Source organism: Priapulus caudatus, unplaced genomic scaffold, assembly GCF_000485595.1.
Source record: "Priapulus caudatus unplaced genomic scaffold, Priapulus_caudatus-5.0.1 Scaffold98, whole genome shotgun sequence".
NCBI classification, from domain to species: Eukaryota; Metazoa; Priapulida; class Priapulimorpha; order Priapulimorphida; family Priapulidae; genus Priapulus; species Priapulus caudatus.
The window spans coordinates 278,647-284,270 of record NW_014577159.1 but is presented as its reverse complement, the minus strand read 5'-3'; the positions used below and the strand labels follow the sequence as shown (position 1 = coordinate 284,270).

Here is a 5,624-nt window from a genome sequence, read left to right as displayed (position 1 = left end):
TCTTATCTATATTATATCTATATCTTTCGACACTGACAATTACTTCACATACAATTCTCATCTCTCTACCCATGAAATCCGCTTAATATCCGCCTTGCGGAGTCTAACTCACGTTCACTCTTCCAAGAATATTCCTGCTGCTCACAACCCATTCCGGATCCACATCCAACAAGGAACCAGCATCCCTTCCTTATATGAAGCCGAGGCACAGAGCCCTTATATTATATATATATTAATATATATAATATATAATTTGTTATAATATATATATATATATTATTCAGGCTCACAGCTCAACCACAGTTAATTAAAACGAGATTCCGAATTTTCTTTTTTTTTCAACAAGCGTGACCACAGCAAAACCAAGGGGGGCATCAGTATAGCGGTTAAACCGCAACCTGAAATGCAACGCTGGACAGCTGACGCGGGTTCGAAGCCGAAGAAAAATGTGTTACAGTACACTCCGCAATGACGTCAAAGCTAGCAGTCGATCTCGTGACGAGTCAGCACTGAATGCGGTAATGCAAATATGGCCACGAGCAAAACCGCGATGATCAATACATCAACCACGCTTCTAATTACTGCAGGGCTTCACCCGATTTTCACTGCGATTATACGCCTTCAAATTGTCTTCAGCCAACAGCCAGGTCTATGCCCGTATTATTCTGCCATCAACAAAACGCACCAGATTAACGCCTCCACCATTTTTACAAGCGTGCAACACGTCGTTGCAATAGCAATGTCGGCTCCTCTGACAACACGCACGCCACATGCACCACACACGCACACACGCACACGCACACGCACACGCACACGCGCACTACCGCACACGCACTAGTATCACACGCACACGCCACAAACACTACAACACACATTGACACCATCACACATCACACACACACACACATCACACATGTGGCACCAAGCCCCCCACACAACACTAAACACGCACACACACACCCCACACACGCGAACACCACACTCACAGCACAACGCACGACGCACACGCAACACACACACACACACATACGTCCGCATCTCTAATGCTACACCACAAGCAGTAACGACACCCATTTACCTATGCAGACGTCAATCGGTGAAATGCGATTCCTAAACAAACCGAACACTCTCATTCATTCGCTGTGTTCCACCGCCGACACGAGCTACTAGCCCTATGACTAGCCATACAACCGCACATCAGTTTTGCATCGAGCTCCTACAGTCAGCTGGTTATTGATCCAACCGACTCATTACTGCCTGTCCGCGTGACGTATACGACACCAGCTCCCCCTGCTGCCCGCATTTTCAACATACCCAGGGGGTTAATAATGACAAATTTGTCATTATTAAGCCCTGCCCATACAGATGCAGCTGTATCACACGCCTAGCGACGAACTATATTAAAAGATGCCGCGGGGGAACGGCGCTTAAGATCCGCGAAAAAACCGGCGCCTCGAATGGCAGCTTTACGCGACATTACAGCATCGCCCGCCCCTATGCATCGCTGGGAACATCCCCCACTTGAGCTAGGGGGTGACACCTGCATTTAGGTACGCAGATGGAAATATCCATACTCAGGTGAGACAACTGCACCCAGGTACCCAGGTGAGAATACCTGTACTCAATATGTGGGTGAGAAAACCTGTACTCAGATACGCGAGTAGATATACCTATACTCAGGGTAAGAAATGACCATAGCGTCGAGGTAAGTAATACCATACTCGAGAAATAATACCCTATACTCAGGTAAAGAGATACCCATACTTCAGGTGGGCCAAGGAATACCCATACTCGAGTAAGAATAACCCATACTCATAAGAATACCATACTCAAGCGTGAAGAGATACCCACATGTATGGCAGTGGTATACCTGTGACTCAGTAATAATCCCATTACTCAGGTAAGAATACCCATACTCAGGTAAGAATACCCATACTCAGGTGGAATACCCATACTCAGGTAAGAATACCCATACTCAGGTAAGAATACCCATACTCAGGTAAGAATACCCATACTCAGGTAAGAATACCCATACTCAGGTAAGAATACCCATACTCATGTAAGAATACCATACTCAGGTAAGAATACCTGTATGCAGGTGGGAATACCTGTACTCAGGTAATAATACCCATACTCAGGTAAGAATACCCATACTCAGGTAAGAATACCCATACTCAGGTAAGAATATCACCATACTCAAGCGTAAGAATACCCATCTCAGTAGATAACACCCATTACTCAGGTAAGCAATACCTGTGCGCACGTGTGAATGCAATACCTGAGTCGGCTGCGGGGGGCCGTCATCTCTTGGAGAGGTGGCTCTCCTTCATGCGATTGGCTCGGGCGGGCATTCCGCCTGGAGAGCTCGAGAGGCTGCGGGTGCCGACGCGTAGTTACCCGTCACTGACCCCGAGCCCCGTCAGCCATTCGGAGTTGCACGGCAATAGGCTCTTACTAACAAGTATTACACCCTGTCGGTCGCGACACCTGCCACACGTATCCACGGCGTAACGATTAACACCACACACACACACACGCACGGCACGAACACACACACCACACACACACCACACCGCCACACACACACACACATCACACAGCACACACAAACTTGTCACGCGATCGATGGCGCCGCCGTGCGCGTCGGTCGCCGCGTGCTGCGGTGGCGCCCCCGCTGCGCCTCTCATCGACAGGTTGACCGGGTGCAGGCCGAGCTCGCCGTATGCGAACGCCGGCGACGCGGGAGGCGGGCGGAAGCGCGTCGCGCCGCCTTTGCTCAGGATGTTCGGCCGCTCGAGTTCCGGCTTCGGCTTCGGTGGCGCCCCCTTGCAGCCACCGTCGTAGAACGGCTTACCGAAGGCGGCGTACTGCGCGGGCGCCGTCTCCGCGCCGCCGCTGCCGCCGCCGGCCGGCTTGCTGTACTTCTCCAGCTCCCGAGCGAGGTTTGTGCGCGGCGTCGCCTGCGGAAGGTAGCCGCCGTTGCCGTTGTCGTGGTAACCGGCCGCGCCGGCGCTCGCGGCAGCGTAGTCCAGCTCTAGCTGCTTGATGTAGCACATTGGCCGCAAGACGCGGTCCGTCCCTGAAACATGAGCGCATCGGCGACGCGTGGTTAGAGCGGTGCAGGGGAAAAATCTACTTTTTTTTCACGGGAGCTCTTTTTCAAGTCTGTGGGAAAAATAGCTCTAGTCTAAAATTTTACGGGAGCTATTCTGAGCCTCACGGGAGCGATTTCGGAGGTTTGAAGAGCGAATCGCTCATCGCTCCCATGTATTTTTTTACCCCGGAGTAGTGTTAGAGACAGCAATGATGCATGGCAGGATTAGACAGGTGGTAGAGTAGACGGTGGCGCCACGATGAACGGTGCGGTTTATGTTGGCACGAGTAGACAGTGGCACAACAATGTGGCATGGGTAGAGAAGTACTAGAGTTGGCAGTTGTAGCTTGGTGTGCAACGGGGGTCGATCAGTGTTGACAGTTGAGCCGCCATATGCAGTGAAAAAGTCAACAGGCATGCCACCACGCACCGCAGCGCGCGTAATCGATTGGAGAGTTGATGGGAAGTGATGCGTTGGAGTGTGTATGTAACGTTACATCAATCGCATGTTGTGTACCTCCTTGTGCAACGGCTGCAAGCAAGCACGCATCCCAGCGAGGCATGCACGTTCGCTGGCTATTTGCTACTTACCAATCCTCCACGCGCAGCATTAATTAAGATTGATTAAACACGACTAAATTAAACTGTATGCCATTTTCCCCACGCCAGAAAATGGCGCGGGAATCTCTCGTTACACCGCATACTGCGTTCGAGTCGCACTAGGCAGTGTCACGCAGGGAGCAACACTTCAGTCACCGAGCATGACCGAATGACCATCGGTCAGTCGGTGTAGACCCTTGCGGGGAAAGAGCCGGGGGGCACCTATGTACTATGTGACTATTGCGACCATGCGACGCATACATGCACCACCCATTCAATATGACATACATGGGATAAAATGTGATCGGATCCAGTCATTGTCGTCGTCTGTCGCCACCTCGTCACATTCCGACGTCGAAACCTCTCGTCGAATCTTTTTCGGAGGAGATCCTGAGACAAAGTTCGAAGAAAACGTGCAAAAAATAAAATCACGACGATTCATGCAAGCAAAAAAGAGCGCCGCACAAAACGGTAACGACACCAAGTGCTGTACTTTGCTTTCCATATTAGTAGGGGTTAATAATAACAGAAATTTGTCGTTATTAACCTCCTGATATTAGTCGAGACATCACGCTTTGTCCGACACGTGAAAAGTGCAAGAATGTACTGCACAGCTTCTGTAGAACTGTGAGTGCAACGTGAGACCACCAATGCACGTAAACCTGCAATGGCATTTGCTCGGTTCACTCGGTTAAAAAAGTAAGTAATGAAAATTGTCCAATATCCATCCGATTCAAATTTTTTCATCAATTTTTTTTTTCATGAATATTTTCCAATATCGTCCAATATTTCATCATCTTTAAGACTAATTATGGAAATCAAAGACAGCATAATGATAAGCAAAAACGAAAATCACAAAATGCACAGGGGCAGTATCAGCGCATGCAAGGATAACACTGTATATAGCACCCATACACAAATGCAGTGGTGACATCCACTTGTCCACTCTAATGCACACACTCACTAACACAATATACACATCACATATCAAAACTGGAAAGGTCTTTTCTTCTCTTTGATAGCTTTGCATGATTACTTGCATAACGATATAAACTTATTAGATTTTTCGACATTTCGTTCGCGTTTGTAATCAGTCACATAAATATTTCTCCACTTTTGACATGCTCGAGTTAATAACATTAGTTGTGTTCCACAGAAAGGACATGACACGTCCATCGAGACAAAAAGCTGTAAATTGTTTATACTCGGCACTAATTTAATATTTGTATTTCACCGTTCCTGTCGATTTACAAAGGTAAACATTGTAACACTGAAATTGATTGCAGTGGAGCAATTAACATTTATAAAAAAAATGGCAATGTGTGTGCATTATTTAGTGCTATCACTTCAGCTATCACTAAGCGCTGGCAGAAGACACACGACAAGTAGAACATTGAAGCCGTGGGACCCACCTTTCTTGTCGTTCGGCGATCCCTTCTGTTTGCTTGCTGCAGCGATGGGGCAGCCAGAGAGGCTAAGTCCGAAAACAGAAAGAAAACACAACAATTAATGACAAACCGCTTCACTCGTCGGTGCGAAATCAGAACAATATTACGTGCAGGCAAACCTTAGGTAGAATTCACGAGAAGTCAACTGGTAGAGGGAGTTCACAGTCTCCACAAAACGTTGGGTAAAGTACAAAATACAGATGTGGACCAGCTGTACATGTGGCATACATCCACTGTATTACTCCGCATAGAAAAAAAAGTTCAACAAGGTAATTAATAATAATAAAAATTAATAAGGTAATTATGCATACCAATAGATTAAATACGTTTTAAACTTCTTAGACCGTCAACAGACTGCTGATGTTAGAGATTAACTGAACGTTGACACCCCCCTCCCCATCAATAGACATACAATACAATACAATACAATACAATACAATACAATACAATACAATACAATACAATACAATACAATACAATAC

The 5,624-nt window shown here is 47.3% G+C and overlaps 1 long non-coding RNA gene across 1 annotated transcript; it reads right to left on the bottom strand.

Annotated features, from left to right (window-relative positions):
* Positions 1 to 2,922: 2,922 nt before the first annotated feature.
* LOC106805071 lies at positions 2,923 to 5,189 on the bottom strand. The gene is made up of 3 exons (XR_001393395.1): positions 5,107 to 5,189; positions 3,983 to 4,084; positions 2,923 to 3,079 (listed from the first exon to the last, which is right to left on the bottom strand). It is a non-coding gene; the product is annotated as an uncharacterized LOC106805071 (long non-coding RNA).
* Between the last annotated feature and the right edge of the window lie 435 nt (positions 5,190 to 5,624).